The sequence below is a fragment of the Thunnus albacares genome, chromosome 2 (genome assembly GCF_914725855.1).
Source record: "Thunnus albacares chromosome 2, fThuAlb1.1, whole genome shotgun sequence".
Classification (NCBI taxonomy): domain Eukaryota; kingdom Metazoa; phylum Chordata; class Actinopteri; order Scombriformes; family Scombridae; genus Thunnus; species Thunnus albacares.
In genome coordinates, this window is record NC_058107.1 from 29,055,506 (window position 1) to 29,081,580 (window position 26,075).

Below are 26,075 nucleotides of genomic sequence, written 5' to 3' on the forward strand. Positions count from 1 at the left end.
GTAAATATAAGTGGCTACTTACCAGGAAAAGTCCAACACTTTGTGGTCGGAGTTTCTGCAAAACTCCCAGCAGGGAAGACCACCAGCTATGCAGTTTCTGGAGGGCAGAACATACTCCAACTGATAGGTTATGAGGCTATTGGCTTAGGCGGTAAAGCACTGATAATAGTTAATGCTAACAACGTACACGACCTGCACGTTTAGGTGAGAAGATGAAAAGGAGATGACTGTTGGGTGTCAGGCCCCTTCTACCTCCTGCCCATTGCCTGCAATGCATATCTGGGTATTACATACCGTCTCTGGTGGTCAGGAGGAATGAAACAGAAACTTTATTAATGTTTGAGCAGCCCACCACTACTAGCCGATATTTCCACTGATCCATGTGCTAAAGTTCATTTGTCAAAGCTGTTTTATGTACTTTTTATGACAATACATTCAACATGTGCAACATTATGTTTATGTGGCCACCTATGTCTCCACAGCTGTTTTGAGCACATTTCACACACCCCAAAAATGATTCATCCCTTCAGGTTTTGTCAAAAATCTGATCAGTGGTGTCTGAGATATCACATTTGATTGACAGGTAGAGACAGATGGATCCATCCAAGGGAAACAGATGGAAACAGATGGATGGATGGATAGATGGATGGATGGATAAATGAATGGATGAATGGCATGGGAGAAAACAAAAACCGGATAGGCAATGAAGGAGAAAGAGAAGGCAGTGTTGGTGAAGAAACTTTGAAAGTATGGCTTCATAAACTGCCAGTTACTTCACACTGGAAGAAGTTGAACTACAGCAAAGCTACAGTTCCCCGGAGACAGATATAGTTTTGTTAACAAAAGTTACTCAGAAAAAGTAGTTCACGGTCCTTTTTAAAAATAAACACTGAAATTTGCATGTTATATAATGCAAAACATAAGAATCACATGACTGCAGAAGCACAATGGATTAGGATCTCTCTCTCATATTTCTTCAAACAGTTAAAGTTCATGGAGTTCAGACTTCACACTCTAATAGAAGCAGCAGCCTGAATACAAAACAATGACGAAATACCTCTTCATTTATTTTACATAGAGTCTTTGAATGTTAACACGTAACAACCAGCACAGCAGATATTTCAACTTGTCATAATAGGAAAAGCACAGGTCTTATTAATAACATTAACAATGGCTCCATTTTATGTCCCAGTAAGTCATGACAGTGTGACAATGAGCCGGCATGCACAATACCAGGACCCTGAAACTGAAGCAGCTAAATGGAGAACAGTGTTCTGTGTTGTGATACCTTTTGGGCAATTTAAGTCCAAAGTGAGGGCTTTTACATCAGTTTTCAGATTTTATCAGTATGTTATGTCATCAGGCCCAGGCTGAAGCAGCCATTTTTTTAGACCAGAAAAAAAAAAAATCCTAAACACGTTTCACTCCCACAGTTTTAGCTCTTCAAGCACATATCATACCTCAAAAAACTGCCACATGCCTCCTCTCTCTCAAAATGTAAATATATTTCCCATAGGATTTATAGTTTAGGAGACCTAAACCTTAATTTATAGGGAGAGCGCTGTCATGCTCTCATTGACTGCAATACAAACTGCAAGTGGTCCCTCCTGTTTCTTAAACTTAAACTTCAGCTAACCTTGCTACCACTGGGCTACAAGCTATAGTTTTAGGTTACTCAGTTTCTTCTCAAAAAAATGGAAACTTTTTTCTCACATTAGAGATAGTCTGCTGGCTCAGTGGTTTAAGCACTGATCTCATTGTTAGCTTCCCTATGAGATTACAAGGTTGTGGGTTCAATCCCTGCTCCATGCAGCACTGCTGGTTTCAAGGAAATGCAGACACAGAGACACACAGCTGGTTCCAGTCAGTTGATTAAGACTATGGCTGCGGTTGGAAAGTATGTGCTATTGTCTTTTCCTAACTACTTTTCCTTGACCTTGATGGAAGACATCACAAGGTCAAGGAAAAATGTGAAGGAGAAATCATAAGGACTTGTGAAAACACAACCGTGGTGCGAAGAAAATCCGACTGTACTCACACTGGGCTACGTAATTATGCGATGGTGGATGTTATTGATGTGGGTCTGCCATGATGAAACTACAATGTTCCAAAAATGGACTACAAAAAGCGCCCAGTGTGTTCTTACTGTGTTGTTTCATGCAGTCTATATAAACATGAAAAATATTACTTCATTATCAAGGTCAGAATTGAAATAAACGCTCACGCTCACCCTCCTGAATCCCAATTATTGTTTGACAATAAATGTTGGATGTAGGCATAACATGTTAGGCCTACAAATCTACTACTGTACATATCATCATTCTTAAGTTTCAAACATGTTGAATTAAAAACATCATCTAACTAAAAATGTCCGATATCCCTTTTTCTTGGTGATCTCCATCCCTTTTTGGTCATGTTGATCGATTGTGTTCTTCTTTGGGTTTAATCGTTTGAGTTTGTGAATGGTGTGTTGCTTGGTTGCTTTAAATATTGCTGCCGTAAGGAATTGTAGGACATAATTATCTCCTTTCCTTTCGTAAAGGATGGTCAAGTGCACCCTATGCTAAAAGAGATTAGAAAGGAAGCATTGAAGCACCTTTCCTCAGCATTTAGAGAATTCAACCAGCTCTTATCATGGCTGCCACTTAGACACTTTCGAGTTATTTTACTCAGTTAGGAACCTTTCTAAGCAAAAAAGACTATTCGACTGTAGCCAAAGTCTTCCTTTAAACTGTTAATACATTCAAACCCTAAGTGGCTTCAGGTTTCATTCACAATTCAAAAATGCTTCAGTCTCTCTCTCTCTCTCAACTGTGCTTTGCCTTCGACATATCAAAATGTTTTTTGTGAAAAGAGCCTACATTCTCCAAAGTAAATGCAATAAAAATTAGTATGTAGTTTTAGCATTTATGTAAAACATTTTACATTTTGTCATTTGGCAGATGCTTTTATCCAAAGAGACTTAAAAGCGAGGCAAGATAATCAAGCATTAGAGGACAGAGACTCCAAAGAGTCATAGTACAAATTCTCAAGTAGCTGACCAGGTACAAGTGCAATGAAAAAGAGCTCTAGACATTAGATATTTTTATGTTTTATTTTATTAAAGTAAGAAACACATTGGTTGATATGTGTGTTATGAAACTGTCCCAAACACCATGACCTGCTCTAGAGGCCGCAGGTGGATAGGAGCTGCTTTCATATGTTCACACTGCACTATAGTTTTGTGCAGTTGGACTTACCTCCAGTCGGTAACTTGGACTGGAATATAAATGTGAAAGTTGACTGTAATCAGAAAAAGAGCATTTTCTCGGCACATATTGGCTGTATTTTAAAACATTTGTTTCTTTAAATAAGGTATAAGAAACATTCAAGACTGGCACAATGTAACATCCAACAATAATGGAGAAAGTGTTCTCCTTTTCTGCAGTGCTTTATCAGTTAACTGACATTGAAATTTGAACCCAGAACAAAAGCGAGAATATTCCTGAGCATAGATGTTGAAGACAGTATAAACAACCTTGAGTGAAGCACCTCACCTCCTAAAAGTCCTTCAGTGCTGCTCAGTAGTCAACAGAAATGTATTTATGTGATAACCGTGAAGAATGAAGTGCATGTAGAGAATAATGTTGATTTTTTCCCACGGTTTTCATCCATTAACCCACATTTGCATTGATCTATGTCCTTGATTGTGTGATCCCATTCACAAGGAGATACAGCGAAGAAAACAAAAAAATTCACACAAATTAAAAGATTTCAAAATGCACAGAAACCTATTCAAGGTATTGCTTTCCATTTCTGTTTATCAGGGTAAGTGGATTACACAGGGATAAAGTGTGTGTTCGTAACGCATGTGTGTATGCACACTTTCACATGCATACACACACGCAGGAGAACACACTCTATCAGGGTAGCTGGATTACACAGGGATAAGCCTCGACTCTTGATATTGACCCACTGACTAAACAGACTCACACTTTAAATTTGCTCACACTGATTACATGCACAAACACATACTCACATATAGAACCGTGTGTATTCCACACACACGCAGGTCAGTTTATTCATTCAGTAAGGACACACATACAAGTTCTGCTCTAGTCTGATCTAGTCTTGTCTACTCTGTCCATGGTTGATTTTACTGTCCTACTCAGATTGGTTTTGGCCTTGTCAAACCTAAACTCAGTACAGGCCTATTGTAGCAGTTAGTTCACTGAGAATCTTTATGTTAGTAAAGACAATACTTTCTTATAATGGTCACTGATCCACTTTTTAACTATTTGTTTTGTAGTGCTGATGTTGTGGTATGGGCTAAAAGACACTACCTTCTTGTGCCAAATTAGCTTAACCCAGCCATAGTGGCAAATGACCAGCTAGTAAGCACACCATTCCTAATGTTGTAATTCTAGACAGATGAAGATTTTTCCTGATAATTCCTCTCATGGACTGACCCATAGTGCTGCAGCATTTCAACAAGTACAGCTGGTTATGTCTGTATTCCACAATTAACTGTCATAACATCAAACCATGTGCATGTGCATGCATTTGTATTCCTGTATATGCTTTTATTTGCCTGTGACTGTATGTGGGTTTGCATCACGGGGGTTGCATCCATATTTGGTCACATACTGAGCTGAACAGGATGTGCATATTTGCATGAAATTGAAGGGGATGGAACAGCACCAATGAGAAACATGATTTTTCATAGGCTTGCGTCTGCTTGAACCAGCATGCAAAATGCAGATATGGCAAAAAAATACATTGCCCACTGAGGTGTAGAATTCATATTAGCATGCATTTTGTGTTTTTTTAATGAAAACTTATATATGGTGAATATACTTTTAACTCATCTGTCTCTTTCTCTCTGGTTTTCCATCATCAGTTGATACATTTTACTATAAGTGTTTGACAACAAAATCAAATGACTTTCTGTAATGTGAAGAGGTTGCATTTAGTATTACAGTTTTAGAGCAGACAGAGAGCTGTCTGTCTCTCACACTTTTTCTGTCTTCCTTAGTAACTCACAGACATTGCACACATACCTCAACACACACAGACATAAAAACTTTATGTTACTGTAGCTACTAAACACATTTAGTGCAGCTTTGAGGATAGTGTAAATTAGGTTGAGAAATCATTATTGAGAGCCAAAATATGGCAGTGATATTAATCTGCTTTATGTAACGCATCGTGGTCTCAGTGTGGGAAGATTCTCACCTCAGCACTCCAAACGGGATTGTGGATCGATTGAATCTCCATCAAAGATATTAAAGAGGGCTAAAGAACCATCGCCTGGGAGTGTTTTCCTGTCTTAATCAGTCTCTCCAGGGAAGCTGGATATCTTTATGGACCTCTAATATCTTGGCTGATGCCAATAAGTGTGCTGCTGACAGAAACTTATTAAAGGCTCGGGAAATAGTTGTCTAACTACAGCTCTGGTATTGATTCAGAGCCTGTTTTTGTGAAATGGCACCATTGTCACCACTAAACCTTATATCCTCATGCCAGATTTCAGTTCAGCTGTTCAACACTGATGGAAACATTTCTGATGACAGGTCTGTGTAAATTGCAAGTAACAAACTGTTCCATACTGACCTGGAAACGTTCTCTTGGAAACCACGAAAAATTAAAACTTGCTCAACAACATTATATACTTACTGAATAAGACAACTATTTTGACTCACTATTCTCTAGTGGTCATAAACCTCCTTGGTAACCATTAATTAGGAAGACAATTTTTTAGCCCCTTCCATGTCTGAGGTTTGGGCTAAATTGAAGAAAAAGCTACATTTTACAGATCCTCATCCCATTGCAGTTTCCCTAACCTTAATCATGCTGTAGTTGCCATGTGCAGATACTGCAGAAAGTGAGAAATGTATTCCTCAAAAACCTGAAAACAATCACTGCACAACGGAATATGGGACAGATGCGTCAAAGAAAAGTGCAGCTTGAAAACAATGAGAAAGACTTTTGCTTACTGCTAGAATATTTATCAGTTCACAACATTGTGGTCTGTCTGATTTTCATCAGAAAGTGTGAATGTGAATTATGTTGGCACTGGACATTAAAAAACATTGACATTGAACATTGCGGTAGATGTTATTGTCTGTGGATAGGGTTGGCGTTTTCAAATGTGGCCCAAATACCTGAATCCATACCTGGGCTGATCTTGGCAGTTATTTGGGAGAGGAAGTCGGTACTGCAACCCCCAAGACAGTGGCACTAAAGAACTGTGTTGTGTTCTTGATAACTATGGACTGACTCAGCATGTGACAGAGTCCACACACAACAAGGGGCACACTCTGGCACACTCTTAATCATCTCTAAGGGTCTGAACATTTCTAAGGTTGTGGTGACTGATGTTGCTCTCTCTGATTCCTGTCTTTTCATTGAGAGTGCTATCTCCATGCACACAAATGTTCAAATGGAGGTAATCACAAAATGGTATATCACTGAAAACACCAGTGAAATATTTATTCAGGCTTTCTCTTCCACACTCATCCTCTCTTGGGGCTCAGTCAAAGAGCTTGTAGATAATTTCAGTTCTAAAATTACAAATGTTATTGATGCTATTGCACACACCAAAGTCAAGGTGGTCTCTGGTAAGAAAAAATCTTGGACAAATGCCACGCTGGTCAGAATAGAACAGACAGTGTTGAAAAGCTGAATGCAGGTGGCGAAAAACATATCTCCAGGTTCATTATGATATCTATAAAGAGAGACTTCGAATTTAGAATTTGGAACTGAGAAATGCGAGGCAGTCCTTCTTCTCTGACATCGTTGCCAAAAACAATAATAATGCATGTGCCTTATTTGCCACCGTCGACAGTCTAACGAACCCTCCTGTGTCAGTAGCCCCTGAAATCCTATTCATCTAGGCCTGCAGTTAATTTGCCTCCTTCTTCACTGACAAAATTCAGAAAATTAGACAAGCAGTCAGTGCCTCCATATCACGTACAGGTTGTCCCTGTGTCCACTTAAAATCAATTTGAGTAGTATGACACAATTTTATCCGATCAACCATGGAAACCTGGAGGACATTATACATCTGAAATCCTCCTCCTGCTGCCTTGATATTCTGCCTACAGGCTTTTTCAAAATTGTTTCAAATTGCATGGCCTCAGATCTTTTAGAGATTGTCAACACGTCTCTCCTCTCAGGTGTCTTCCCACAGGCTGTGAAAACTGTGGTCATAAAGCCACTCTTAAAAAAGAGCAATCTAGACACTTCATTAATGAGCAACTACAGGTCCATATCAAACCTCCCGTTTTTAAGTAAAATCTAACATGGTCAACTACAACATATTACTAGACAGACTGAAAAACTGGGTGGGACTTTCTGGAGTTCAGTTCAGTACTGAACTGGTTTGAATCCTACTTAAAGGACAGGAACTACTTTATGTCTATAGGTAATTACATATCTGACTGGATAAAAATGACGTGGAGTTCCCCAAGGCTCCATTCTGGGGCCTGTTCTGTTCAACATCTACATGCTCCCACTAGCTCAGATTATGGAAAATAACAAAATATGTTACCACAGTTATGCAGATGACACACAAATTTACATAACCATATCACCAGGGACTATGGTCAAATACAAGCACTGAATAAGTGCATTGAACAAATCAATGATTGGATGTGCCAGAATTTTCTTCAATTAAACAAAGATAAAACTGAAGTAATTGTTTTTGGAGTCAAGGAAGAATGATTAAAAGTCAGCCCTCAGCTTCAATCGATAATGTTAAAAACCACAAACCAAGCCAGAAAACTTGGTGTAGTCATGGACTCAGACCTGAATTTCAACAGCCACATTAAGACAATTACAAAGTCAGCCTACTATTACCTAAAGAATATATCAAGAATTAAAGGACTTATGTTTCAGCAGGATTTGGAAAAACTTGTCCATGCATTTATGTTCAGTAGACTTGACCACTGTAATGGTGTCTTCACAGGTCTCCCTAAAAAATCGATCAGACAGCTGCAGCTGATTCAGAGCGCTGCTGCTTGAGTCCTCACTAAGACTAAGAAAGTGGATCATATCACTCCAGTTCTCAGATCTTTACATTGGCTTCCTGTCTGTCAAAGAATTGCTTTTAAAATACTGCTGTTGGTTTATAAAGCACTGAATGGTTTAGGGCCAAAATACATTTCTGATCTGCTGCTACATTATGAACCATCTAGACCTCTCAGGTGATCTGGGACAGGTCTGGTTTCTGTCCCCAGAGTAAAAACTAAACATGGAGAAACAGTGTTCAGTTGTTATGCTCCACATATTTGGAACAAAACTACAGGTCTGCTGCAGCACTCAGTTCTTTTAAATCACAGCTGAAGACTTTTCTGTTTGCCACTGCCTTTTATTAAACCAAATTTGAGGGTTAATATCTTACACTGCACTTTAACTTTTATTCTCCCGTTTTATCTGTCTTATTCTATGCTTTTATATTCTGTCTTGATGCATTTTATGCTCTATGTAAAACACTTTGAATTGCCTTGTTGTTGAAATGTGCTAAACAAATTAACTTGCCTTGCCTTACTGCAGGTTTATTTTCACTCACAGAATCCTTCCAAACAGCACAACATGCATGGTAAACATGAGAAATATAGACTCTTCTCTTATTATACTTGGCTACCACATAAAAAGCAATGAGAACTAGTCATGCCTGGATCTTTTGCATATCATATTGAAGTAGCACTTTCAAACTAGGTGCATTTCCCATTTGAATGCAATACTGGCTTTCACCTGTGATTTGGTGCTGTGCTCTCAGAGCTGTCTTCTATCAGGTAAGTGAAAGTACAGCTGTGACGAAGGTTTTGAGCAACAAGCCATATTAAATGTCAAAATATGTTATTTGTAACTGCCCTCCCGAACAACAAGCATTTTCTGATCTGACACCCTTATAGGTAGGGCGACATCCTGTGACAGTGCCTTTTGTGGTCATGGCAAAAGAGACTCAGGTGACTTGACTTTTCTCCATGTACAAAGCCCTAATAGTGTGTTACCTGACAGGATTTATGTATTTTCTAAATGTCAGCATGATTTTCTATCATGATATGTGTGAAGATATGGATCATTGTTGTCTGGATGCTTTCTATTTGTCTGTTTCTTGTCTCTACCTGCCTCTCTCGGAGAGTCTACCTCACACATTTCCCACTCTTTTCCTCAATGACCTGCTGTGAATTTATCCTTACTCTCCTCTCTCTAGGATTATATTGAAGGCCATCCTCTCTGTTCGGTCATCCGAAAAGTGGGCAGAGGAATAGCTTTAATTGGCCCAGAAATAGCCAAGGAGACTAGGCTGGATCTAGAGGAGCAAGGAAGGGAGGAGGAGGGCTAGGAGGAGCAGGAAGGGAGGGTTTAATTTTTTTTTTCTCTCCAGGATTTTAATGTTTAACACTGATGTTCCCATGCCTGAGGGAGAGAATGGGCTCTGTCTGTCTCACTTTCCCCCTACGGTGTCATGAATTATGTGTATTATTAATATTTAGCATGTACAGTAGATGTGCATTACAAAGATGTATAATCAAGGTTGTCTCATACATTAGTGTTGTTGTTACTTTTAGAAAATTATGACAACTAATCTAATATTTAATTTCCATTTGTAAAATAGTATATATTTTTAATTGAATTCAGCAGGCATGAAGAATTCAGTCAGCATAAAATTGGCCTCAATTTGCAAACCATGGCTCACTCAAAAACAGTTACATTTTTAAATACAAGCAGGTAAAAAAAAAACAGTTTCTTGACCTTGAATAATTCAGTGGGAGAATTAGGTCATTTTTTGCTACTAGAAAACTTGCTTTATTTTATTTGTCATTTTGATTTCAAAATATGAACTGAATGGAAGGTATACAGATTAATATTCCAGGTGCTTGCTTAATACTATTTTGCATGAAACATTTCTAATTTGAAATGAAATAATCAGTCATTTAGGTTTATTTTAAGTTATAATCATTAAAACATGCACAGTGCTGTTTTGAGCCAGTTGGGCATGGTTTCTATTGTGTTCACTTTGGCACACAGACAGCACATGTTGCTTGTACTGAACACTGATACAAAATGCAGACTGAATGACTATTGCTAAAAAAATGTCAGCTATAAATAGTACCAAATATAGTGTTTGATATATTATAACATGCAATTCTTCAGTCTTTGCTGTATCATTACACTCAATACAGTTGCCTACAAGTAAAAAGTGCTTTTTCTTAAGGCTTCCATGTGATCACAACATTCTGAGTCACTCTTTCTTTCTTTCATTTTCACACCTTAACCACTAATCCCAGTTTTATTCCCAATAAACCTCTGTAATTTTGATTAAATGAAGAGTAGCTGGTTGGTTGACTGACCAAGTGGCTGTTTAATTGACAGACTAACCGGATCTTAGATTAACTGACTGAATAACACACCGGCAGATTCACTAGCAGGCTGATAAAGTAATCACTCGTTATCCTGTTGTCAATTTATTTAATCACATCTTATCAGCTCATTAATCAACTAATTTGTTATCCGCTGCAAACAAATGCCAAAACTACGCACATCTATAATTAGAGACACAAATTCTCTTAACAAAGACTGATGAATACTTTGTCTTCTAATGCACGCTTGCATGCATAAAAAAACAGTATGCATGTTTGTATTTCTCTGTTGTTTACATCATTTTGTTCATAATGTCAGTGTATTTATTAAAAAGTAGCTCTTTTGACCATTAAGTATTATTAAAATAATTACTGTATCTGCCTCAGGTGGATGTCATGTGAAAAAAGTCTCATTTTGACATAATCCTCTTTCTTAGCTGATGAAATGACAGTGTACATTGTATAAGTGACTTTTAATTAAAAATGTGTGATACTTGTCTACACCATTAGACACTTTGACTGAAAAATTAAACAACATTATTTACAGGTCATATTCTGACTGGCCAATCAAATAGATGATAGGTTGCTTTTTGTTCCCTGTATGCAAATCACAATATAACAGATTTACTTCACAAACTAACTAATTCAAAACTGAGTCTCTGATTTGTTTATGTGCTGATTTGTTTAAGCTGCGTGCTTGGAGATCCATCCAGTTCATATTCTAGGTTCAAAACATCTAATTGTTCCCAATATTGTTCCAACTGTGTGGTGAGTTGGCTTGTTGCAAAGCACACAACACAATTCATGATTACAACAACAGCAAAAAAAAAAAAATACACACAATACACAATACATAAACGTTCACAATGAAATGAGCCAGAAGCTGAGGTTGTGTTTGTTCTGTTTTACCAAACCTTTTGTGTTTCACTGTGCTGATTTCCTACTTAACTCAGAAACACAAGTACCCTCTGTATCCCAGAGGTACTTCACTGGGAAGGATTTCGCACACACACACACTCACTCACACACACACACACACACACACACACACACACACACACACACACACACACAAAAACACACAATATCATCCACTGAATATTCATAGCAAGCTGTTGCACTCCTGTGGTCTGGGTCAAAGTCTGTGTGTGTTAGTGAGTGTGTCTGTGTGTGTGTTTGCAAGTGCATGTGTGTAACATAAATTAATAAATAAACAGATAAGCCCTTATTCCCCTAATCTCAAGCCTCTACTCCTTTATTTGTCTTTCGTTTTCTCTCTCTAAGCTGCTCACATACACACATATATACACACGTGCATACACACACACACACACACACACACACACACACACACACACACACACACACACACACACACACACACACACACACACACACAAAAAAAACCCCCCCCACATAATTAGGATGGAGAGTAAAGTTCCCTCCTGTGTGTTTTATCATGTAAAACACAGCAAAAAAGTAAAATAGCGAACCATGAGCTCTGTCCTGCTCAATCTCTCTCTCTCTCTCTCTCTCTTCCTGTTTTTGTCTCACTCTTTCTCTTACACACACACACACACAGCTAGACACACACACACACACAAAATGTGGCTGATCCTGTGTGTACACATCATATGATAGACATGTACAGAGAGACATATTTAAACACAGAAAGGATGACAAAGATGGGATAAGAAAGAGCTGTGTGCTTGTCTGCCCTTCTATATGATCTATATCAGAGTGTGTGTGTGTATGGATGTGTGTTTGTGTGTTTGTGTGTGTGTGTGTGTGTGTGTGTGGCAAGAGACAGTCCAGTTGGCTTCAGGTGGCAGCTTGCCTGCCGCAGCTGTGGTGGTTTAACGGCTCTTACCGGAGGATTACCGGCTCAGTCTGTGCCAGGCTAGCGGCCTTGTCAGCGATGAATGTGTCGCGACGGCAGGCAGATGACAGAACGGTCTGTCTTACTCCAGTAAACATTCACTAAAAAAACAAAAAACAGTAATACAGACAGATAAGTTCCTCTATGCACTCGTAGAAAAGTTTTACTTCTTTGAAGTCTTGTTAGAAAGAAGGAAACAGAAATGGAGCTCTTACTTTCTATAGGTCTACTATTTCTTATGATTATTGAATAATTTCTCTGTAAACAGCTTCTGATAAGTAAGTCCACATTTTTTCAAGTATATACAAGTATATACATACAAGTATAATACTCACATTTCCATATGTACTTCGAAAAAGAATTGCTTGCTAGTATCCTTCCTCTTGTTCATACTTATAAATACTTACAAATTTATTTATATAGCACATTTCATACCCAGGACAATTCAAAGTGCTTTACAGAAAATAAAAGAATATTACAATTAAAAATGATTAAATAAAAACACCAATGTGTAAAACGTGTAAAACAGAATATCCATTAAAACTATGTAAACACACATGTAAAAACCAGGTAGAAATTAAACAGATGTAAGCATATAACACACCTGTATTTTCATTGTCTGGCAAAAGTATTGGTTTGTTTTCAACCTGTCAGACCATCTGAATGCTCATGTTTCTTATTCTGTTGGATGTTGTTTCACAGTTTCTTTCCACATACCATCACATGCAACTCTAAACAGACTGTATATGCTGTATATATATTCTCACTATACTGTATGCACATAATACAACCTCTGTAATTTTATTCCAGCATTCTTTGCACTACCTGTACCACAAGCCTATATACAGAACATAGTAACAATCCTGTCCTGTATATAATAACTACTGTATATGTGTAAGTTTGCTTATAATTTTTATCTTGATATCCTTGTATAAGTCTGTATTCTGTAAATGTGTTCTTGGTACTGTGTGTAAGTATACTGAGAACTACTGAGACCTGGAGTTAAACTTAAAAATAAAACCCAAGTTATAATACAACATAATTGGAAATGAATTGTAGAAACATTCATTTCTTTACGAGGTGTAGCATCAGTAGACCATAACATGTGATGTGTTTTGAAGTGAAGAGGTATGACTCAATTTCCTCAACAGGAAATCAGTCTTTACAGGTTCACCTAACACTCTGTGGGAGTTGTTGAAAGTTAATTATCAAATATAGGAGTCACTAACTGAAGAAGAAGATGCCAGTTAAAAGAAAGAGTGTTCTATACATGAAACACATTGAACTGATGATATAATGTAAGAGTAGATGTGTGATGGTGGATTTTTTTCTTTAGGTGGTTACATCTGTCAGTACTGAACATAAGGATTCGATGCAGTCACTGCTGATGACATCATCTATCATGATTCATAATGAATATTTATTGTTGTGTTCATGCAAATCAAGCGATTCTATAAAGGTCAATGTTACACAGGGTTGAGCAACAGTCCTCAGGTCAATGTTGATGATGACCAAGTGTAGCCTAGATACCCAAATCCAGATTTGTCTCAGTGAGAGAAAGTGAGACAGACAGAGAGGGAATGATAACGAGAAAGATACTGTATTTGATGTGACCCTCATGTGTCACCATGGACAGGATGGCAGATGGTAGCGAAAGCACAGACATCACTATATATTAAACACACACAGAGCTGTCGACTATGGACCAAAAGATTTTTATTAAAAAACAGGCACTCATTTTCCAGGCAGTCATACAACAGTCTGTAGAAAACTGTTATGTGATTGTGTTAGCAGCTATATCATTTTTTTGTAAGAACTAAACACAAACAAATGCAGAAGAATTCTCACAAAATAATCTGCAATACATGTGATAAGATCTTCGTAAAATGTCATGTGCAATGTCCCTTTAAAAACTGCTTGTTTCTTTCTCATCCTTGATCTTCATCTTTTATGACACTAAATCAATCCAATCTCTTTGACCTCAGTTTCTCTGCTTTTCTGCCTGTTCTTCTTCCCGATGCCTAAATGGCAAGCAGTCAATACACACCTTCCCACTGAGAAATATAAGGTATGTATGAACTGTATGGGAAAGATTTTGAATCTCATTGAATCTAAATTAGCAACAAAGAAGAAAGAGCAGGAATCAATAGTTCAGAGCAATAGTAATAGGCAGTTGGAAAAAAAGGTTAAATACTTGCAAAAATGAAAGAACAATGCTACAACTGCTCCAAAATTAATAAACATTTTAACCAACTTTTTCAATTACCAAACTTAAAAAAAACTTAATCTAAATTCCAGGTGAAAAATGAGCAAACAAAAAAAAACACTAAAACTAACGGAACATCTGTTGCCTGCCACCTTGTTTTCAATGGCTGCCTGACGAAGCGTGACCAGACGCCACGATAACGACAGACACCAACACCTCGTTAGGCCCTCGTTAAGCTCGTTAAGGCCCCTCTCGTTATGTTTTCTGCTAATGAGGCTGCTTGGAGGTGACTGAGCCGTGGAGTGATGTGGGAATGTGTCGTGTGGCTTGCAAATGCAACAAGCTTACACATGGCCTTGAAAGGAGAGGGGGAGGAATAAGAGAGGAGGAGTCAGAGAAGGGGGGAGAGAGAAAGAGGTGGAGGCAAACCTAAGGAGAGAGGTAGAGGGATGAAAAGGGGAAGGAACGAGGAAAAAGAGAATGCTATTTGGATGTTTTTTGTCCTTTTTAAAGTGTAAGAACATTACCAAAGTTTGTCCCTTTGTAGTATCTTTACCAAAAAGAAAATAGGTCTTTTTTTTTTTACAGCAGATGTTTTGACAAGTCATAGTAGGAAAAGCACAGGTGTCACAAATAATAGTAATGATGAATCCGTTCTATTCAAGTGTCCCAGTAAGCCGTGACAGCGTGTCAGTGAGTCAGCACCCTGAAACCAAAACAGCTAATTCAACCATCATTAATTTCATTATTTACATCTGTGCTTTTCCTAATGTGACATGTCAAAATGTCTTACAGGAGGAAAATGGTGGTTTATAGACAGTTATTAGATTAAAAATAGTTTTTTTCCCTTGACAGTAAGAGCTTTCAGTCATTGTCACCGCCTCTTTCTGACAGCTGTGGTTCTTCATCTTCTGTGGTGGAATATCCAGGTTGTCTGACATAAGCCACAAGGGGTTGAGTGGGATCGTTTGATGGTTGTTGCACAAATACAGTACTATAATTTGGGCTCTCGGATGCTGTGGCATGGTTCCAAGGATAACAGCTGTGTGGTTTCTCTAGCTTTGTCGTCATGGTGAAGGACAAGATGGAGAAAAGTGCCCTCTTATAGCAGAGCTGGTCAAGAGTTCATGACTGGTTGTTGTGTGTGTAGTAGGGAGTCCTTGTTTTATTGTTTTGATTGTTTTATCATTTCAGTGCAATGAAGGGTTTGTGTTGTGTAACTGGAAAACCTACTGGTGTTTGAACATCATCCATTTTATGTAATTGGCCAAAAGTGAATATACCTATAACAAATCAGTGGTGGTGTTTGGAATAGGTTGCAATTGTTTTGGATATTGAGTGCTTTTTAATCAGCTTTCTCGGTTATGTTGTTGCTTTTTTGCTGTGGTTATTTTCAGTACCTTTCCTGAAATGAACTTACCTGCTGGAACATTTTGACTTGACAACACAATATTAGCAGTAATACCATCTATGCCACATGCCAGCTTGTTGGCATAGCTTACTGGCACACCTTACTGGTCTGTTGCTCCACATCTTCCCCTCTAAGCGTTTGGTGTGAGGAAGGAAGAGTGTGCCATGGTCAGTCTATTATCTGTAGTATAGTCCATTGATTTTTATTACAATGTTATTAGCATTTATATTTTAGGGCAGGTGTTTCCATCTGGTGGCACTTGGGGAGATACCATAACTTTGAAATTGCTTAAAATGTGAAAAAATGCACAGAACTCAATATTATCTCCATCATTAATTAATCTTGATGATTGTTTTGAGTATTTTTTTTATTATTCAGTTAATTGCTTTTTGAATAATCAGTGAATATTTAGTCTACAAAATGTCAGAAAATTCCAATTATATATAGATCTATCTATATCTATATCTATATCTATATCTATATCTATATCTATATAAAGAAGTTCTCACATTTGAGAAACTGGCATTTTTGCCTTATATATAACTAAAGAATGAATTGATTATCATTATCATTCATTCAGTTAACTTTTTGTTGATCAACTAAAGTGACTGGGTCGTTTTCTAAGATATTGTGGGTCATGGTGTGTAAAGAAGTCTCAAAGTGTGTATAGACTGTGTGTGACTGTGTGATATTTGTTGTTTACAGTAAGGAACATTTTGTTGTATACTTTTATTTTGTTTTCATTTTTGTATTTAGTTTCTGTGCTGGAGGTGCATCTGTGTCTCAATAGATAATTGAACGTGCTGGTTAAATCTTCCAATATGTCAGCTACAGTTGCCAAGTTGTTTTTTCACAATATGTTGATGAAAGAAAATAGTAGAATCTGAATGAACAGAAGATGAGATGGATTAAGTGGAGGTATGAGAAAAGTAAAAATGGATGATTTAATGGCATTGAGAATTGATCAGCTGTAATTTTAAAAGAAGCATCACAGCACAGAAGAGATTACACAAAACGTCTATGTGATTACATTGTCCTCCAGCAATTGTGCCAAGTGTTGCTATTCATTTACTTTTCCATAAGAGTGTGCATACGTGGAGAGTTGCCTCTGCACAGGTCTCTATTTGTGCCTTTGTCTGTGTAAATGTGTGTTTCTGTGTCTGTTTGCCTGTTTCTCTTTGTGGCACAGGCAAACTGTTTTCATTGGTGTTTGGTGTGTGTATAAGTGTTTTTTTTTTGTGTGAGTGCCTATATGTGGGTGAAGCTGAACAAATAAAGCTAGTTTCCCCTTTGATTGTGTTCACAGTGTCAAGCACTCAGTCTGTAATTAGCACACAGACAGCCATCTGTCCAAACAACCAGCTCAAAACAACTCCTGTCCTGCTCACTTTCACTGCTATCACAGCATCCATCCATTGCTAACTCTCTCTTATTTGCTCGCTCTTCCCTCCATCTGCCTGTCCGCTTCTCTATCTGTATACCTCCATCTAACTCTGTCTCCTTGTCCCTCTACCTTTTTTTAAAAAAAATAGTTTTCTCACTTTCTATCTACATCTATATGTCTTCTTTTGTTTTCTCACATTCAATTTTTCTCTGTATGGAATAAAAGAAGAAAAAAAGGCTGACAACTTTATCCAACATTGGATAAAAACAAAATAGCTCGGTCCCTTTTCTATCTTGAGATGGTTCAGTGAGCTTCACACACTCTGAATAACTAGCTAAATTAAGATGAGCTCATATTACATAGAGGCATTTCCAGCTAACCAAGCATAAGAAAACTGATTCATATAGTAGTATTGGTACAGTAATATGATTGCATCACTGCTATTTTGTCATTTTCCCAATTGCATCTATTTTCACTGAAAGGGGCATCCCTCTTCTGTGATCCCTCCAAGGTTAAGTTTGCTGGCTTAATGGGACATAACATGCTTTTAGTGAATTACTGTCATTTCTATGCTGTTGTAATGTCGGATGTCTCTTGAGGTAAACATATGTAAAAATGCCACCTTTAAGACAAAAGCCCAGGCATCAGCCTACTCCGAATACTCCATACACAAGGTTACCTCTACTTCCCCATCAAACTGATGTCAGATCTTTTGTGCATACCCACAAACAACCATCCTTTCCATAGTCTTTGTTGCTGAGGTTGTTGCTAAGCTTGTTCCACGGGTAGTTCACGTTGTCCACTTGCATATTTAGGATCAGATTTAGGCTCAAACATGTACAAATCTTTTCGAGAAGTTTATATTTCAAGTAAAGAACAGGAAAAATAAACAAAATCTGACTACTGTTATTTGTCTATGTAGCCTCTGTAGCTGGTGGAAGTCTGCTGAGGGGCAGCTTCCAGGAGCTGGCCAATCAGAAGAGAGTGTGCTCATCAAGAGGGGGGCCTTAAGGAGACAGGAGCTAAAATGGCCTGTTTCACACAGAGGCTGAACTGTGGGGTTGCATAAAGGGCCAGTATACAGTAAATAAGGAGTTTTTTGAAACATCATGCAAAGATATGATACAAAATACTTTATTAATCCCCCAGGGGGGAAACTGAGTGCCACCATACAAATACAACAAACATTGGGTAGGACAATAAACAACAGGTAACAATAAATAACAGGTACAATAAACAAGTAACAATAAACAACAGGTAAAAAGGCAATCACATCTCAAGGCAGTACAATATAGGAGGAAAGCACAGCACCATAATAAATAAATAATGTAAACGTCAATGTGGCTGTATGACAAAACATCAACAACAGATATTCCAGCAGAGCCCAGAATAAAAACATAAACCTGACAATGTGCATGTTATGTCCTCTTTAACTCTTTTTTTGTTTATTCTTGCTCACTTAAAGCTGCAGTGTGGAACTCTTACATATAAATGAATGTCAGTAACATTCAAGCCCTTGACAAACAAGTTCACACAATGTTGATTAAGCCTATCACCGCCAGATAAATCTCTGTATTTCGCAGTATACTGGAGTTTTTAAATCTCATGTTGGGCAGGACATTCCCACTCTGGCTGTTTGAATGCACATCCAGAGACTTCTGGTTAGCCCTCTGCTAACTTGAATGGGGATGAAATCATTTAATCATGCAGCTATTGTGGACTTTCCAAATTTTATCGGACCGAATGGATCAAATTCTGTTAGTGAAACGAATCATTTCGTGGGGGTTGTGTGACGCTCAAAAAAATGTATCCACCATTTCACAGTCGCAACAGTAGCGACGAAGTAAGCTACGGAAGAGCCTTTCAAGTAGGCATGTGTTGACAGTGTTTTTGTAATTACTCTCACTGCCAGAAGGGGGAGACAAAAGTCCCGCACTCCAGCTTTAAGTCAAGAGTCTTTGTTTCCTTTTTGACATGGCCCTGCAAGCCCTCTGTTGTTGTGATTGAGAGCTTTACCAAATTCTGACTCAAATTGAAAAGTAGGAAATTAGGTGGAAGTGGAGGATAAATTGCATCACTTTCAATTTCAAAGTAACTCAGAATGTCCAACTCTTTAAAGAGTATTTTGTTTTGGAATTATCCTTGAAAGGGAAACCAAAGGCAATTTAACACAAGCTAGTAATTAAAGGTTTATTTTTGAACTGGAGGAACGTTATGCTTGTAGAAAATCATTTCCCTGCAATCTTCCTCACCATTTTATTGTAATGATTTCAAATTAAAAAACAACCTTTCTAAGTTCCCTCAGCAAGCCTTTTTCATTTTTCTCTGGCTTCTAAATCCACATTATCATGCTGTGATTGCTGCAGCAATACATTTATTATTAGGGTGTTCTCAACAGTGAGTCATTGTATGTCATTATAATGGAAAGAAAGTATAACTTGAATGAGCAAAATGTGAATCACAGCAAATGAAAAGGTAAATATCTGTTAGAATAACATTGTGTAGCTGCAGCTACTAATTGCAGTCTTTGGTCCCTGTCACACACAGGAACACAAACACACACATTCACACTGATGCACACACCCACACTCGCTCGCAGGGGAAATGATCCAATATGACAATATCCTTAATTCAGAGTGTTAGGGCCAAATTGTCTTAGCTGAGTGTATGTGTGTTGGTGTGTGTTTTTGTGCTCCTGTGGGGGACAATCACAGTGAAATTAGTGTAATTAAGTTGCCAGTCGCGGCAGGCTTCTGTTGAGAATTAATATTTACTGGCCATGTGTGTGTGTGTGTGTGTGTGTGTGTGTGTGTGCGCTTGTGTGTAAAAATTGATATTAGCATCTTCCTGATGAGTCACCTCCCACCCCCTCTCAGGTGGCAAACAGTGAGGCCCCCTGGGTAATCTGCCCAGCAAATTAGATGTTTGAATTGCTATCCAGCTCAGGACACAGTGTGTCATGGTGACAGCCATGCCTCCAGTTTATCCCTTGTGTTTCTGGTGTTTCCCTTTCCCCTATGTCGCCTGTGCTCCCCTGTCTGTCTGTGTGCGTGTGTGTGTCTGTGACATGGGCGTGGTGCCCCTCTCACTCTCCTGGCTCCCGGATCCCTGCTCTACTTGCACACCTGACTACAATCAGCTCATCAACCTGCAGTATATCAACCCCGGCTTTCCTCCCACTCATCACCAGATTGTTGTCTCTACTACTTTCGTAGTTTTCGTGTCTGGCTTCTTAATCTTTGTATTCTTAGAACTATAGCTTGTGCTTTGTTTAAGCCTGTGATTAATGTGTTTGTTTCCTGTGCCTCAGGATAATCTCCAGCACTGCCTGCCTGTCTCTCCTGCCTTCCTGCTAGCCAGCTAACCTGCCAACCTGCTTGCCAGCTCCCCAGCCATACCCACACTATCTCTGCTAGCCATGCTACTGCTTGCCAACCAACCTTCTGCCTACTCCAGCCACATTCCCATTGCCACTCCATCCCCGTTCAGTTCACTTAAAATAAACCTTCTACACTTCATCAGTTTTCTTGTCTGTGTCCAGCGCTTGAGTCTGTCTGCTAACACAAGACCTTAACAGAACAATCTGGCCACCACGGACCCAGCAGATGCACACAATCTCCAAAAAACTCTCCCCAATCAAGGCGCCCTTGTCCAACAACATATGCAAGCCCTCCCTGAAATCATGGAATCTTTACAAGGATTCTCAGACAGTATAGTTCAAATCAGCAACCAAATGGACAACAAATCCTCCCACAAAACCAGCCAGCCTTTTCTTCTCCAGACCAGTTAACTCCCCAGCCCAGAGAGCCTTACATTCCAGCGCTGGAGTGCTACACCGGAGACCTAAGTATGAGCAGGTTGTTTCTCATTCAGCCATCCACTTTCTCCACTAATAGGTCTAAGATAGCTCATCTTATGGGGTTACTGAAGGGGAAGGCTCTTGCCTGGGCTTCACCTGTGTGGGATAGGTGGGGTGGGGGTGTTTCGTAGTGTGGCTGAATACTAAGTTGAGTTCAGAATGCTTACAGCTGATTCTGGGTGGAATGATGAGTTGCTCCGGGTGGTTTTCTTTAGTGGGCTCAGTGACTCTTAGTGGGTTCAGGGACGAGTCAGGCAGTCTAGATGAGCTAATCTCCCTCGCTATCAGGTCACAATCGCCTTTATGAGAGATGCAGGGAGAAAACTAGCTGTTCTTTGTCATCTTCTCACTCTTCTCCTTCATCTCTCCCAAGGATTAGTTCCCCTCTTTCCCCTGTCCCTTATGTTGCCTCCGAGGAGGAACCCTTGCAACTGGCTTGTACACCCCACACTGAATGTCTACGGCAGACACTAGCCGCTAGCCTCTGGATTCATCAGACCCTCCTCCTCCCCCTTCGGTACAGAGTTCTTTTTTGTGGCAAAGAAAGACAAGACCCTTCACCTCTGCATTGATTACTGTGGACTCAACAACATCACCATCAAAAACAAGTACCCTCTGCTCCTAATCAGTTCAGCTTTTGAATCCCTTCAAGGAGCTACCATCTTCTCAAAACTGGATCTCAGGAACGCCTACTACCTGGTCATAATCAAATCTTTAAATACCTTGTTATGCCTTTTGGTCTGACCAATGCCCCCCAGTGTTCCAAGCCATGGTCAATGACATCCTCTGTGATTTCCTCAACTGTTTTGTCTTCCTTGACGACATCCTGATCTTCTCCTGGAACCCCGAAGAACACATCCCACACAGTGGAGGCTGGTCCATACAGGCAGAGGAGGTTGCTCCTCTATGTTTTGAGAGGCAAGAGGGAGATCAAAATATAAAAAACAATATTTGGTTGAAATAAACCATTACCAAATCTCAGTATCATTTATAAAATATTTTTTCTCTCTTCTTTGGAAAAAAAACATTTTTGAAATTTTGGTTAAAATGCTTCAACAGTGACACCTGCAGGGCAGGAGGAGAAAGAGCAGCATGTGTGAAGTGGTGGTGGGGGGCAGTGGGGGAGAAAGGGTGACAGAGGAGGATGGGTACCTGCTGTCCTCCTCAGGGCAGGATCTCTTACATCGATTTTTTTTCATGCTAATCTATGATTGGCCAAGACGTGTAAAATGACGCTCCGAGGGAGGATGTCCTCCCAAACCAATCAACACCCAGAATACAATATTGACATCGCCTTGGTCCAATGATAGTTTCCAGATTTCATCTTCAACTCTCTCCACTATAAGGCAGAGTAGCAACAGTAGATAACGAGCAGTAGATAGCTCCATGCATTAGCCAATGTAATAGTTAGCTTGTTGTAGTACCCTGAAGGACTCTTTATACATCCATGGAAGGACTGGTAAGGACTGTTGTTAAGCTAACGGGAGAAATGATCTGGACTGTGCAGCGCAGCAGCGGCAGGACGCCACTGGGGAGGCTGGAGAGAGAAGCAACCAGAGAAACAACCAGGAGTCAGCTTGTTTGTCATTGTTGCTAATGATATCAGACTGGTTAACCAGCAGCCACAAAGTTCTGTTAGGGAACAAACAAGATGACCAACAGCTACAAATGGACGTTATGACATGAATACTTCATCTCCATGATAGAAAGAAGAAGACATCAGATAACATGAGTCAGATACAGCTTCTCTCTCTCTGTGTCTTTGGTCGCTAATTTCATCTCTGATGGTTAAATGTCTCTGTGGCTGTTGTGTGAATTTATCTTAAGAAGAATGCAGCAGAGATCATATAATTCGCTGTGGGTAGTTTGCTTGTTGAAATTACAGTGAGCTGTCTGGACTCACTCATTCATTTGGATTTGATCCAGTTTTTAATTGAGTGGTTGTTCAGTCACCTGTTGATGTTGTGTAATTAGTGAATGAGTGTGCAGGAGGTCTGACTGCTGGCTTGTGACAATTTCTTCAGTTCGTTTTTAAGCTGAGTCGTAAATTGAGTAATAAGCTTAAAGTAACTAGAATAACAAGTGCTAACATGTCAGCTTTGTAGACTATATTTTGTATGCTGTGCACATAGATAAGAGTGTGTAAGTCATGTATTTGATACATGCATTAATACTTTTTGTGAACCTACACTTTTAGATCTATGAATGTTTTTAGTGTTCAATCTTTCTAGTGTTCAGCACTGATCTGAACCTGTATCAGATTATAAACTCTGTGGTACTTCATATATTTCTGTATACTTAGAAAATACACAGGATATGATGATATGATATGTTATCTATTTCTCTATTTCTAAATCTGTTGTCATAATAGAATAATACTATAAATTTGAATTTCACTTTGTTGTGAAATGACACATTCTGAACCACTCCACAGCTAAAATGAGCACTTCTTTGTTTAGAGACAATATGTAAATGCTAAATGTCTTTAAATAAGCAGCCTTTTTACCACTCAGGGGTTTTTGTTTTTGAAAGCTAATTGTTTTATTGGCATATAAAATTGCCCCCCACCCCTCTGATTTCATCAGGTAGGGCACAATAATGTAGTATGATGCGGTTTGTTGTAAGATTCCATGTTGGTTTTCCTCCTGTCCTCCCCAATTTTTTGAGTCACCAGTCGTCACTGATCCCACATGTCTGTCAAGTACTCCAGTGGCTATTGGAAAACAAATTGTTTGTCAAGGCACAGAAATGTGAATTCCACATTGGCTCGGTGGGCTTCCTTGGCTACATTATTGAAATTGGGAAAGTGAAAACAGACTCAGAAAAGATTCAGACAGTGGCAGAGTGGCAAAGACTGCAATCCCTCAAAGAGCTCCAGTGATTCTGTGGCTTTGCTAACTTCTACTGTAGATTCATTGTGGTGAAGTTCACCTTGGAGGAGTGGAGACACTGGCTAGAAGGATCAGAACATCCTTTTGTAGTTTGGACGGACCATAAGAACCTTGCCTACATCCAAATCGCCTAGCATCTCAACTCCCATGAAGCCTGGTGGTCCCTGTTCTTTGGTCGTTTTAACTTCACCCTCACCTACTGGCCAGACTCCTGAAACATTAAACCTGACACCCTCTCTCATCAATACATCCCTGATGGAGTCCCTGCCGACCCTGACACCATTCTTCCCTCCTCCTGTGTTGTGGCAGCTGTCACCTCGGTGGTCGAGTCCCTCATCCAAGAAGCCCACCTAAAAGAACCAGACCCAGGTAATGGTTCTCCCAACCATCTCTTTGTATCTAACTCTGTCCACTCTCAGGCTCTCCAGTGCACACCTCCAGGTTCGCCTGATACCCTGGTATCCACCACACCCTGTCCCTCCTGAAACAACACTTCTGGTGGTCCTCCATGGATGCAGACATTCGTGCCTTTGTGCTAGCCTGTACAGTGTATGCCCGCTCGAAGTCCTCTCACCAACCACCTGCCGGCCTGCTCCAATCCCTGCCAGTCCCTGGTCGGCCCTGGTTCCTCATTGCCCTCGAGTTTGTCACCAGATTTCCACCTTCCTAAGGTAATAGGAACACAGTAATTCTCACTATTGTGGACAGATTTTCCAAAGTCGTGCACTTTGTGGCTCTTCCCATCTCCCCACAGCCACTGAAACTGTCTTCCACCTGCATGGAATCCGTCCTGACATAGTTTTTGACCAGGGACCCCAGTTCATCTCTCAGGTTTAGAAGGCTTTCTGTCAAGCCCTTGGAGCCACGGTGAGTGTCTCTTCTGGTTACTTCAGGTAGTTTATGTCTCCGGCCTCTTAACCTGTGTATTCTAAGAACTTTTCCTCGTGCTTTGGTTAAGCCTGTGATTAATGCATTTGTTTCCTGTGCCCCAGGATAATCTCCAGTCTGCCTGCCTTCCAGCTGGCCAGCTCACCTGCCAACCCGCTTGCCAGCTCTCCAGCCATACCCACGCTACCTCCGCTAGCTACGCTGTTGCTTGCCATTCCTCACCAACCCTCTGCCTCTGCTCCAGCCACATTCCCATCACCACTCCATTCCTACTCTTTTCACCTAAAATAAACTTTTTAAACTTCACCAGCTTCCTTGTCTGTGTCCAATGCTTGAGTCTGCTAACACAAGACCTTATCACAGTGTGTGTGTTTGGATAAGTGAAACTATCCAGCTAAATGTGTACATCTGTCATATGTTGAAATGTGTGATATGTCTCTCTAAGACTCATTCTCACTGTTAGTCTTTTTTCAAATGCCTGAGTCCATATGTTTGTAGGTTTTTGTGTGTTTATAAAAAAAAAAAGTTTGGACCAGTAACACTCAGAGGAAGCTATCGTTATTACAGTGATGTTTTATGTTGCTGTCATTTTTCAGAAATACTACCTTGACTTTACTTTTCTTTCATCAAACAAAGTCAAACTGCTTATTTTGCTGTTTATCAATATAATGAACATAATATTGAACATACAATAATCTTATGAATCAAATCTTCAGTAGCCTCACACAGCTACACTACATCTTGCAAACTCAGGTTCACTATAAAGTCTGGAAACAACTACATGAGAACTGATTTGATCTCATACAGATACATAGTGATCAATCTTCAAATATTTGGGTGATCACATGACTCTTCACTTCTCCAAACTCACAAAGCTCATTAACAAGGATTAAATTTTAAATTCATTTACTGTAAATATACAATGAAGCATGATTCCGCAGCTGTGAGGCTTATTTCTTCCGTGTGTTTATTGGAAAATCGACATCAGCAAACACCAATGACAACCCAGCAAGTATATGGTGTCTTCATCCAGTCATGTGTAAGAGGAGTTCTTGTTAATGAACTGTATAACATCTATTGTAAAACATATAACTCAATGAGGTGCAAACCAGTTGGTACTTCAATGGTAGCGCAACTGTTCTCCAAAAGGGGAAAAATTAGGTTGAAAAAAAGAGGTAAAGATCTATTTAATATTGTATTTTGTAAAA

The 26,075-nt window shown here is 39.3% G+C and overlaps 1 long non-coding RNA gene across 1 annotated transcript; it reads left to right on the forward strand.

Moving 5' to 3' along the window:
• Positions 1-23,608: 23,608 nt before the first annotated feature.
• Positions 23,609-25,144, forward strand: LOC122970988. The gene is made up of 3 exons (XR_006399376.1): positions 23,609-24,650; positions 24,734-24,846; positions 24,972-25,144. It is a non-coding gene; the product is annotated as an uncharacterized LOC122970988 (long non-coding RNA).
• The last annotated feature ends 931 nt before the right edge of the window (positions 25,145-26,075 follow it).